The sequence below is a fragment of the Corella eumyota genome, chromosome 7 (genome assembly GCF_963082875.1).
Source record: "Corella eumyota chromosome 7, kaCorEumy4.1, whole genome shotgun sequence".
NCBI lineage: Eukaryota > Metazoa > Chordata > Ascidiacea > Phlebobranchia > Corellidae > Corella > Corella eumyota.
The window spans coordinates 8174755-8184340 of record NC_137496.1 but is presented as its reverse complement, the minus strand read 5'-3'; the positions used below and the strand labels follow the sequence as shown (position 1 = coordinate 8184340).

Sequence of the window (9586 nt, the reverse complement as noted above, 5' to 3'; positions counted from 1 at the left end):
TACATAAAGTACTTTCTAATATGCTATAAAACTTATTAAATGCCTACGACACCCGGTATTCCCAGGCGGTCACCCATCCAAGTACTAACCGGGCCCGACGTTGCTTAACTTCCCAGATCGGACGAGATGGGGTGTACTCAACGTGATGTGGTGAGCCAACACATTTATCATTAACCGTGTATATTTAAAATAAAATAAATGACTTGCGTCCCTTAGAAGTTATATCAAATATATTAATTTTCAAAAATTTTGATAAAAAATGACTTCTACATAAAGTACTTTCTAATATGCTATAAAACTTATAAAATGCCTACGACACCCGGTATTCCCAGGCGGTCACCCATCCAAGTACTAACCGGGCCCGACGTTGCTTAACTTCCCAGATCGGACGAGATGGGGTGTACTCAACGTGGTATGGTCGTAGGCAATGTGATGTGGTGAGCCAACACATTTATCATTAACCGTGTATATTTAAAATAAAATAAATGACTTGCGTCCCTTAGCAGTTATATCAAATATATTAATTTTCAAAAATTTTGATAAAAAATGACTTATACATAAGGTACTTTCTAATATGCTAAAAAACTTATAAAATGCCTACGACACCCGGTATTCCCAGGCGGTCACCCATCCAAGTACTAACCGGGCCCGACGTTGCTTAACTTCCCAGATCGGACGAGATGGGGTGTACTCAACGTGATGTGGTGAGCCAACACATTTATCATTAACCGTGTATATTTAAAATAAAATAAATGACTTGCGTCCCTTAGAAGTTATATCAAATATATTAATTTTCAAAAATTTTGATAAAAAATGACTTCTACATAAAGTACTTTCTAATATGCTATAAAACTTATAAAATGCCTACGACACCCGGTATTCCCAGGCGGTCACCCATCCAAGTACTAACCGGGCCCGACGTTGCTTAACTTCCCAGATCGGACGAGATGGGGTGTACTCAACGTGATGTGGTGAGCCAACACATTTATCATTAACCGTGTATATTTAAAATAAAATAAATGACTTGCGTCGCTAAGCAATTATATCAAATATATTAGTTTTCAAAAATTTTGATAAAAAATGACTTCTACATAAAGTACTTTCTAATATGCTATAAAACTTATTAAATGCCTACGACACCCGGTATTCCCAGGCGGTCACCCATCCAAGTACTAACCGGGCCCGACGTTGCTTAACTTCCCAGATCGGACGAGATGGGGTGTACTCAACGTGGTATGGTCGTAGGCAATGTGATGTGGTGAGCCAACACATTTATCATTAACCGTGTATATTTAAAATAAAATAAATGACTTGCGTCGCTTAGCAATTATATCAAATATATTAGTTTTCAAAAATTTTGATAAAAAATGACTTCTACATAAAGTACTTTCTAATATGCTATAAAACTTATAAAATGCCTACGACACCCGGTATTCCCAGGCGGTCACCCATCCAAGTACTAACCGGGCCCGACGTTGCTTAACTTCCCAGATCGGACGAGATGGGGTGTACTCAACGTGATGTGGTGAGCCAACACATTTATCATTAACCGTGTATATTTAAAATAAAATAAATGACTTGCGTCCCTTAGAAGTTATATCAAATATATTAATTTTCAAAAATTTTGATAAAAAATGACTTCTACATAAAGTACTTTCTAATATGCTATAAAACTTATAAAATGCCTACGACACCCGGTATTCCCAGGCGGTCACCCATCCAAGTACTAACCGGGCCCGACGTTGCTTAACTTCCCAGATCGGACGAGATGGGGTGTACTCAACGTGGTATAGTCGTAGGCAATGTGATGTGGTGAGCCAACACATTTATCATTAACCGTGTATATTTAAAATAAAATAAATGACTTGCGTCCCTTAGCAGTTATATCAAATATATTAATTTTCAAAAATTTTGATAAAAAATGACTTATACATAAGGTACTTTCTAATATGCTAAAAAACTTATAAAATGCCTACGTCACCCGGTATTCCCAGGCGGTCACCCATCCAAGTACTAACCGGGCCCGACGTTGCTTAACTTCCCAGATCGGACGAGATGGGGTGTACTCAACGTGATGTGGTGAGCCAACACATTTATCATTAACCGTGTATATTTAAAATAAAATAAATGACTTGCGTCCCTTAGAAGTTATATCAAATATATTAATTTTCAAAAATTTTGATAAAAAATGACTTCTACATAAAGTACTTTCTAATATGCTATAAAACTTATAAAATGCCTACGACACCCGGTATTCCCAGGCGGTCACCCATCCAAGTACTAACCGGGCCCGACGTTGCTTAACTTCCCAGATCGGACGAGATGGGGTGTACTCAACGTGATGTGGTGAGCCAACACATTTATCATTAACCGTGTATATTTAAAATAAAATAAATGACTTGCGTCGCTAAGCAATTATATCAAATATATTAGTTTTCAAAAATTTTGATAAAAAATGACTTCTACATAAAGTACTTTCTAATATGCTATAAAACTTATTAAATGCCTACGACACCCGGTATTCCCAGGCGGTCACCCATCCAAGTACTAACCGGGCCCGACGTTGCTTAACTTCCCAGATCGGACGAGATGGGGTGTACTCAACGTGGTATGGTCGTAGGCAATGTGATGTGGTGAGCCAACACATTTATCATTAACCGTGTATATTTAAAATAAAATAAATGACTTGCGTCGCTTAGCAATTATATCAAATATATTAGTTTTCAAAAATTTTGATAAAAAATGACTTCTACATAAAGTACTTTCTAATATGCTATAAAACTTATAAAATGCCTACGACACCCGGTATTCCCAGGCGGTCACCCATCCAAGTACTAACCGGGCCCGACGTTGCTTAACTTCCCAGATCGGACGAGATGGGGTGTACTCAACGTGATGTGGTGAGCCAACACATTTATCATTAACCGTGTATATTTAAAATAAAATAAATGACTTGCGTCCCTTAGAAGTTATATCAAATATATTAATTTTCAAAAATTTTGATAAAAAATGACTTCTACATAAAGTACTTTCTAATATGCTATAAAACTTATAAAATGCCTACGACACCCGGTATTCCCAGGCGGTCACCCATCCAAGTACTAACCGGGCCCGACGTTGCTTAACTTCCCAGATCGGACGAGATGGGGTGTACTCAACGTGGTATGGTCGTAGGCAATGTGATGTGGTGAGCCAACACATTTATCATTAACCGTGTATATTTAAAATAAAATAAATGACTTGCGTCCCTTAGCAGTTATATCAAATATATTAATTTTCAAAAATTTTGATAAAAAATGACTTATACATAAGGTACTTTCTAATATGCTAAAAAACTTATAAAATGCCTACGACACCCGGTATTCCCAGGCGGTCACCCATCCAAGTACTAACCGGGCCCGACGTTGCTTAACTTCCCAGATCGGACGAGATGGGGTGTACTCAACGTGATGTGGTGAGCCAACACATTTATCATTAACCGTGTATATTTAAAATAAAATAAATGACTTGCGTCCCTTAGAAGTTATATCAAATATATTAATTTTCAAAAATTTTGATAAAAAATGACTTCTACATAAAGTACTTTCTAATATGCTATAAAACTTATAAAATGCCTACGACACCCGGTATTCCCAGGCGGTCACCCATCCAAGTACTAACCGGGCCCGACGTTGCTTAACTTCCCAGATCGGACGAGATGGGGTGTACTCAACGTGATGTGGTGAGCCAACACATTTATCATTAACCGTGTATATTTAAAATAAAATAAATGACTTGCGTCGCTAAGCAATTATATCAAATATATTAGTTTTCAAAAATTTTGATAAAAAATGACTTCTACATAAAGTACTTTCTAATATGCTATAAAACTTATTAAATGCCTACGACACCCGGTATTCCCAGGCGGTCACCCATCCAAGTACTAACCGGGCCCGACGTTGCTTAACTTCCCAGATCGGACGAGATGGGGTGTACTCAACGTGATGTGGTGAGCCAACACATTTATCATTAACCGTGTATATTTAAAATAAAATAAATGACTTGCGTCCCTTAGAAGTTATATCAAATATATTAATTTTCAAAAATTTTGATAAAAAATGACTTCTACATAAAGTACTTTCTAATATGCTATAAAACTTATAAAATGCCTACGACACCCGGTATTCCCAGGCGGTCACCCATCCAAGTACTAACCGGGCCCGACGTTGCTTAACTTCCCAGATCGGACGAGATGGGGTGTACTCAACGTGGTATGGTCGTAGGCAATGTGATGTGGTGAGCCAACACATTTATCATTAACCGTGTATATTTAAAATAAAATAAATGACTTGCGTCCCTTAGCAGTTATATCAAATATATTAATTTTCAAAAATTTTGATAAAAAATGACTTCTACATAAGGTACTTTCTAATATGCTAAAAAACTTATAAAATGCCTACGACACCCGGTATTCCCAGGCGGTCACCCATCCAAGTACTAACCGGGCCCGACGTTGCTTAACTTCCCAGATCGGACGAGATGGGGTGTACTCAACGTGATGTGGTGAGCCAACACATTTATCATTAACCGTGTATATTTAAAATAAAATAAATGACTTGCGTCCCTTAGAAGTTATATCAAATATATTAATTTTCAAAAATTTTGATAAAAAATGACTTCTACATAAAGTACTTTCTAATATGCTATAAAACTTATAAAATGCCTACGACACCCGGTATTCCCAGGCGGTCACCCATCCAAGTACTAACCGGGCCCGACGTTGCTTAACTTCCCAGATCGGACGAGATGGGGTGTACTCAACGTGATGTGGTGAGCCAACACATTTATCATTAACCGTGTATATTTAAAATAAAATAAATGACTTGCGTCGCTAAGCAATTATATCAAATATATTAGTTTTCAAAAATTTTGATAAAAAATGACTTCTACATAAAGTACTTTCTAATATGCTATAAAACTTATTAAATGCCTACGACACCCGGTATTCCCAGGCGGTCACCCATCCAAGTACTAACCGGGCCCGACGTTGCTTAACTTCCCAGATCGGACGAGATGGGGTGTACTCAACGTGGTATGGTCGTAGGCAATGTGATGTGGTGAGCCAACACATTTATCATTAACCGTGTATATTTAAAATAAAATAAATGACTTGCGTCGCTTAGCAATTATATCAAATATATTAGTTTTCAAAAATTTTGATAAAAAATGACTTCTACATAAAGTACTTTCTAATATGCTATAAAACTTATAAAATGCCTACGACACCCGGTATTCCCAGGCGGTCACCCATCCAAGTACTAACCGGGCCCGACGTTGCTTAACTTCCCAGATCGGACGAGATGGGGTGTACTCAACGTGATGTGGTGAGCCAACACATTTATCATTAACCGTGTATATTTAAAATAAAATAAATGACTTGCGTCCCTTAGAAGTTATATCAAATATATTAATTTTCAAAAATTTTGATAAAAAATGACTTCTACATAAAGTACTTTCTAATATGCTATAAAACTTATAAAATGCCTACGACACCCGGTATTCCCAGGCGGTCACCCATCCAAGTACTAACCGGGCCCGACGTTGCTTAACTTCCCAGATCGGACGAGATGGGGTGTACTCAACGTGGTATGGTCGTAGGCAATGTGATGTGGTGAGCCAACACATTTATCATTAACCGTGTATATTTAAAATAAAATAAATGACTTGCGTCCCTTAGCAGTTATATCAAATATATTAATTTTCAAAAATTTTGATAAAAAATGACTTCTACATAAGGTACTTTCTAATATGCTAAAAAACTTATAAAATGCCTACGACACCCGGTATTCCCAGGCGGTCACCCATCCAAGTACTAACCGGGCCCGACGTTGCTTAACTTCCCAGATCGGACGAGATGGGGTGTACTCAACGTGGTATGGTCGTAGGCAATGTGATGTGCCAACACATTTATCATTGAACGTGTATATTTAAAATAAAATAAATGACTTGCGTCGCCTAGCAATTATATCAAATATATTAATTTTCAAAAATTTCTATAAAAATGACTTATACATAAGGTACTTTCTAATATGCTAAAAAACTTATAAAATGCCTACGACACCCGGTATTCCCAGGCGGTCACCCATCCAAGTACTAACCGGGCCCGACGTTGCTTAACTTCCCAGATCGGACGAGATGGGGTGTACTCAACGTGGTATGGTCGTAGGCAATGTGATGTGGTGAGCCAACACATTTATCATTAACCGTGTATATTTAAAATAAAATAAATGACTTGCGTCGCTTAGCAATTATATCAAATATATTAGTTTTCAAAAATTTTGATAAAAAATGACTTCTACATAAAGTACTTTCTAATATGCTATAAAACTTATAAAATGCCTACGACACCCGGTATTCCCAGGCGGTCACCCATCCAAGTACTAACCGGGCCCGACGTTGCTTAACTTCCCAGATCGGACGAGATGGGGTGTACTCAACGTGATGTGGTGAGCCAACACATTTATCATTAACCGTGTATATTTAAAATAAAATAAATGACTTGCGTCCCTTAGCAGTTATATCAAATATATTAGTTTTCAAAAATTTTGATAAAAAATGACTTCTACATAAAGTACTTTCTAATATGCTATAAAACTTATAAAATGCCTACGACACCCGGTATTCCCAGGCGGTCACCCATCCAAGTACTAACCGGGCCCGACGTTGCTTAACTTCCCAGATCGGACGAGATGGGGTGTACTTAACGTGATGTGGTGAGCCAACACATTTATCATTAACCGTGTATATTTAAAATAAAATAAATGACTTGCGTCGCTAAGCAATTATATCAAATATATTAGTTTTCAAAAATTTTGATAAAAAATGACTTCTACATAAAGTACTTTCTAATATGCTATAAAACTTATTAAATGCCTACGACACCCGGTATTCCCAGGCGGTCACCCATCCAAGTACTAACCGGGCCCGACGTTGCTTAACTTCCCAGATCGGACGAGATGGGGTGTACTCAACGTGGTATGGTCGTAGGCAATGTGATGTGGTGAGCCAACACATTTATCATTAACCGTGTATATTTAAAATAAAATAAATGACTTGCGTCGCTTAGCAATTATATCAAATATATTAGTTTTCAAAAATTTTGATAAAAAATGACTTCTACATAAAGTACTTTCTAATATGCTATAAAACTTATAAAATGCCTACGACACCCGGTATTCCCAGGCGGTCACCCATCCAAGTACTAACCGGGCCCGACGTTGCTTAACTTCCCAGATCGGACGAGATGGGGTGTACTCAACGTGATGTGGTGAGCCAACACATTTATCATTAACCGTGTATATTTAAAATAAAATAAATGACTTGCGTCCCTTAGAAGTTATATCAAATATATTAATTTTCAAAAATTTTGATAAAAAATGACTTCTACATAAAGTACTTTCTAATATGCTATAAAACTTATAAAATGCCTACGACACCCGGTATTCCCAGGCGGTCACCCATCCAAGTACTAACCGGGCCCGACGTTGCTTAACTTCCCAGATCGGACGAGATGGGGTGTACTCAACGTGGTATAGTCGTAGGCAATGTGATGTGGTGAGCCAACACATTTATCATTAACCGTGTATATTTAAAATAAAATAAATGACTTGCGTCCCTTAGCAGTTATATCAAATATATTAATTTTCAAAAATTTTGATAAAAAATGACTTATACATAAGGTACTTTCTAATATGCTAAAAAACTTATAAAATGCCTACGACACCCGGTATTCCCAGGCGGTCACCCATCCAAGTACTAACCGGGCCCGACGTTGCTTAACTTCCCAGATCGGACGAGATGGGGTGTACTCAACGTGATGTGGTGAGCCAACACATTTATCATTAACCGTGTATATTTAAAATAAAATAAATGACTTGCGTCCCTTAGAAGTTATATCAAATATATTAATTTTCAAAAATTTTGATAAAAAATGACTTCTACATAAAGTACTTTCTAATATGCTATAAAACTTATAAAATGCCTACGACACCCGGTATTCCCAGGCGGTCACCCATCCAAGTACTAACCGGGCCCGACGTTGCTTAACTTCCCAGATCGGACGAGATGGGGTGTACTCAACGTGATGTGGTGAGCCAACACATTTATCATTAACCGTGTATATTTAAAATAAAATAAATGACTTGCGTCGCTAAGCAATTATATCAAATATATTAGTTTTCAAAAATTTTGATAAAAAATGACTTCTACATAAAGTACTTTCTAATATGCTATAAAACTTATTAAATGCCTACGACACCCGGTATTCCCAGGCGGTCACCCATCCAAGTACTAACCGGGCCCGACGTTGCTTAACTTCCCAGATCGGACGAGATGGGGTGTACTCAACGTGGTATGGTCGTAGGCAATGTGATGTGGTGAGCCAACACATTTATCATTAACCGTGTATATTTAAAATAAAATAAATGACTTGCGTCGCTTAGCAATTATATCAAATATATTAGTTTTCAAAAATTTTGATAAAAAATGACTTCTACATAAAGTACTTTCTAATATGCTATAAAACTTATAAAATGCCTACGACACCCGGTATTCCCAGGCGGTCACCCATCCAAGTACTAACCGGGCCCGACGTTGCTTAACTTCCCAGATCGGACGAGATGGGGTGTACTCAACGTGATGTGGTGAGCCAACACATTTATCATTAACCGTGTATATTTAAAATAAAATAAATGACTTGCGTCCCTTAGAAGTTATATCAAATATATTAATTTTCAAAAATTTTGATAAAAAATGACTTCTACATAAAGTACTTTCTAATATGCTATAAAACTTATAAAATGCCTACGACACCCGGTATTCCCAGGCGGTCACCCATCCAAGTACTAACCGGGCCCGACGTTGCTTAACTTCCCAGATCGGACGAGATGGGGTGTACTCAACGTGGTATGGTCGTAGGCAATGTGATGTGGTGAGCCAACACATTTATCATTAACCGTGTATATTTAAAATAAAATAAATGACTTGCGTCCCTTAGCAGTTATATCAAATATATTAATTTTCAAAAATTTTGATAAAAAATGACTTATACATAAGGTACTTTCTAATATGCTAAAAAACTTATAAAATGCCTACGACACCCGGTATTCCCAGGCGGTCACCCATCCAAGTACTAACCGGGCCCGACGTTGCTTAACTTCCCAGATCGGACGAGATGGGGTGTACTCAACGTGATGTGGTGAGCCAACACATTTATCATTAACCGTGTATATTTAAAATAAAATAAATGACTTGCGTCCCTTAGAAGTTATATCAAATATATTAATTTTCAAAAATTTTGATAAAAAATGACTTCTACATAAAGTACTTTCTAATATGCTATAAAACTTATAAAATGCCTACGACACCCGGTATTCCCAGGCGGTCACCCATCCAAGTACTAACCGGGCCCGACGTTGCTTAACTTCCCAGATCGGACGAGATGGGGTGTACTCAACGTGATGTGGTGAGCCAACACATTTATCATTAACCGTGTATATTTAAAATAAAATAAATGACTTGCGTCGCTAAGCAATTATATCAAATATAT

The 9586-nt window shown here is 37.4% G+C and overlaps 14 non-coding genes and 21 pseudogenes across 14 annotated transcripts; all 35 read right to left on the bottom strand.

Annotated features, from left to right (window-relative positions):
• Positions 1–40: 40 nt before the first annotated feature.
• On the bottom strand, positions 41–160 carry LOC145761352 (5S ribosomal RNA; annotated as a pseudogene).
• A 147-nt stretch (positions 161–307) lies between these two features.
• Positions 308–426, bottom strand: LOC145760699 (5S ribosomal RNA). The gene has a single exon (XR_014286695.1). It is a non-coding gene; the product is annotated as a 5S ribosomal RNA (ribosomal RNA).
• Positions 427–594: 168 nt separating this feature from the next.
• On the bottom strand, positions 595–714 carry LOC145761351 (5S ribosomal RNA; annotated as a pseudogene).
• Positions 715–861: 147 nt separating this feature from the next.
• Positions 862–981, bottom strand: LOC145761350 (5S ribosomal RNA; annotated as a pseudogene).
• A 147-nt stretch (positions 982–1128) lies between these two features.
• LOC145760697 (5S ribosomal RNA) lies at positions 1129–1247 on the bottom strand. The gene has a single exon (XR_014286693.1). It is a non-coding gene; the product is annotated as a 5S ribosomal RNA (ribosomal RNA).
• A 168-nt stretch (positions 1248–1415) lies between these two features.
• LOC145761349 (5S ribosomal RNA) lies at positions 1416–1535 on the bottom strand (annotated as a pseudogene).
• A 147-nt stretch (positions 1536–1682) lies between these two features.
• On the bottom strand, positions 1683–1801 carry LOC145760996 (5S ribosomal RNA). The gene has a single exon (XR_014286976.1). It is a non-coding gene; the product is annotated as a 5S ribosomal RNA (ribosomal RNA).
• A 168-nt stretch (positions 1802–1969) lies between these two features.
• Positions 1970–2085, bottom strand: LOC145761577 (5S ribosomal RNA; annotated as a pseudogene).
• A 151-nt stretch (positions 2086–2236) lies between these two features.
• LOC145761348 (5S ribosomal RNA) lies at positions 2237–2356 on the bottom strand (annotated as a pseudogene).
• Positions 2357–2503: 147 nt separating this feature from the next.
• Positions 2504–2622, bottom strand: LOC145760696 (5S ribosomal RNA). The gene has a single exon (XR_014286692.1). It is a non-coding gene; the product is annotated as a 5S ribosomal RNA (ribosomal RNA).
• A 168-nt stretch (positions 2623–2790) lies between these two features.
• On the bottom strand, positions 2791–2910 carry LOC145761347 (5S ribosomal RNA; annotated as a pseudogene).
• A 147-nt stretch (positions 2911–3057) lies between these two features.
• LOC145760695 (5S ribosomal RNA) lies at positions 3058–3176 on the bottom strand. Its single transcript, XR_014286691.1, has one exon. It is a non-coding gene; the product is annotated as a 5S ribosomal RNA (ribosomal RNA).
• Positions 3177–3344: 168 nt separating this feature from the next.
• LOC145761346 (5S ribosomal RNA) lies at positions 3345–3464 on the bottom strand (annotated as a pseudogene).
• Positions 3465–3611: 147 nt separating this feature from the next.
• Positions 3612–3731, bottom strand: LOC145761344 (5S ribosomal RNA; annotated as a pseudogene).
• Positions 3732–3878: 147 nt separating this feature from the next.
• LOC145761343 (5S ribosomal RNA) lies at positions 3879–3998 on the bottom strand (annotated as a pseudogene).
• A 147-nt stretch (positions 3999–4145) lies between these two features.
• On the bottom strand, positions 4146–4264 carry LOC145760694 (5S ribosomal RNA). Its single transcript, XR_014286690.1, has one exon. It is a non-coding gene; the product is annotated as a 5S ribosomal RNA (ribosomal RNA).
• A 168-nt stretch (positions 4265–4432) lies between these two features.
• Positions 4433–4552, bottom strand: LOC145761342 (5S ribosomal RNA; annotated as a pseudogene).
• A 147-nt stretch (positions 4553–4699) lies between these two features.
• On the bottom strand, positions 4700–4819 carry LOC145761340 (5S ribosomal RNA; annotated as a pseudogene).
• Positions 4820–4966: 147 nt separating this feature from the next.
• On the bottom strand, positions 4967–5085 carry LOC145760693 (5S ribosomal RNA). The gene has a single exon (XR_014286689.1). It is a non-coding gene; the product is annotated as a 5S ribosomal RNA (ribosomal RNA).
• Positions 5086–5253: 168 nt separating this feature from the next.
• On the bottom strand, positions 5254–5373 carry LOC145761339 (5S ribosomal RNA; annotated as a pseudogene).
• Positions 5374–5520: 147 nt separating this feature from the next.
• Positions 5521–5639, bottom strand: LOC145760692 (5S ribosomal RNA). Its single transcript, XR_014286688.1, has one exon. It is a non-coding gene; the product is annotated as a 5S ribosomal RNA (ribosomal RNA).
• A 168-nt stretch (positions 5640–5807) lies between these two features.
• On the bottom strand, positions 5808–5926 carry LOC145760691 (5S ribosomal RNA). Its single transcript, XR_014286687.1, has one exon. It is a non-coding gene; the product is annotated as a 5S ribosomal RNA (ribosomal RNA).
• Positions 5927–6088: 162 nt separating this feature from the next.
• Positions 6089–6207, bottom strand: LOC145760690 (5S ribosomal RNA). The gene has a single exon (XR_014286686.1). It is a non-coding gene; the product is annotated as a 5S ribosomal RNA (ribosomal RNA).
• Positions 6208–6375: 168 nt separating this feature from the next.
• Positions 6376–6495, bottom strand: LOC145761338 (5S ribosomal RNA; annotated as a pseudogene).
• A 147-nt stretch (positions 6496–6642) lies between these two features.
• Positions 6643–6762, bottom strand: LOC145761580 (5S ribosomal RNA; annotated as a pseudogene).
• Positions 6763–6909: 147 nt separating this feature from the next.
• Positions 6910–7028, bottom strand: LOC145760688 (5S ribosomal RNA). The gene has a single exon (XR_014286685.1). It is a non-coding gene; the product is annotated as a 5S ribosomal RNA (ribosomal RNA).
• A 168-nt stretch (positions 7029–7196) lies between these two features.
• Positions 7197–7316, bottom strand: LOC145761337 (5S ribosomal RNA; annotated as a pseudogene).
• Positions 7317–7463: 147 nt separating this feature from the next.
• Positions 7464–7582, bottom strand: LOC145760994 (5S ribosomal RNA). Its single transcript, XR_014286975.1, has one exon. It is a non-coding gene; the product is annotated as a 5S ribosomal RNA (ribosomal RNA).
• Positions 7583–7750: 168 nt separating this feature from the next.
• LOC145761336 (5S ribosomal RNA) lies at positions 7751–7870 on the bottom strand (annotated as a pseudogene).
• A 147-nt stretch (positions 7871–8017) lies between these two features.
• LOC145761335 (5S ribosomal RNA) lies at positions 8018–8137 on the bottom strand (annotated as a pseudogene).
• A 147-nt stretch (positions 8138–8284) lies between these two features.
• On the bottom strand, positions 8285–8403 carry LOC145760687 (5S ribosomal RNA). The gene has a single exon (XR_014286684.1). It is a non-coding gene; the product is annotated as a 5S ribosomal RNA (ribosomal RNA).
• Positions 8404–8571: 168 nt separating this feature from the next.
• LOC145761334 (5S ribosomal RNA) lies at positions 8572–8691 on the bottom strand (annotated as a pseudogene).
• Positions 8692–8838: 147 nt separating this feature from the next.
• On the bottom strand, positions 8839–8957 carry LOC145760685 (5S ribosomal RNA). The gene has a single exon (XR_014286682.1). It is a non-coding gene; the product is annotated as a 5S ribosomal RNA (ribosomal RNA).
• Positions 8958–9125: 168 nt separating this feature from the next.
• Positions 9126–9245, bottom strand: LOC145761332 (5S ribosomal RNA; annotated as a pseudogene).
• Positions 9246–9392: 147 nt separating this feature from the next.
• On the bottom strand, positions 9393–9512 carry LOC145761331 (5S ribosomal RNA; annotated as a pseudogene).
• Positions 9513–9586: the final 74 nt, after the last annotated feature.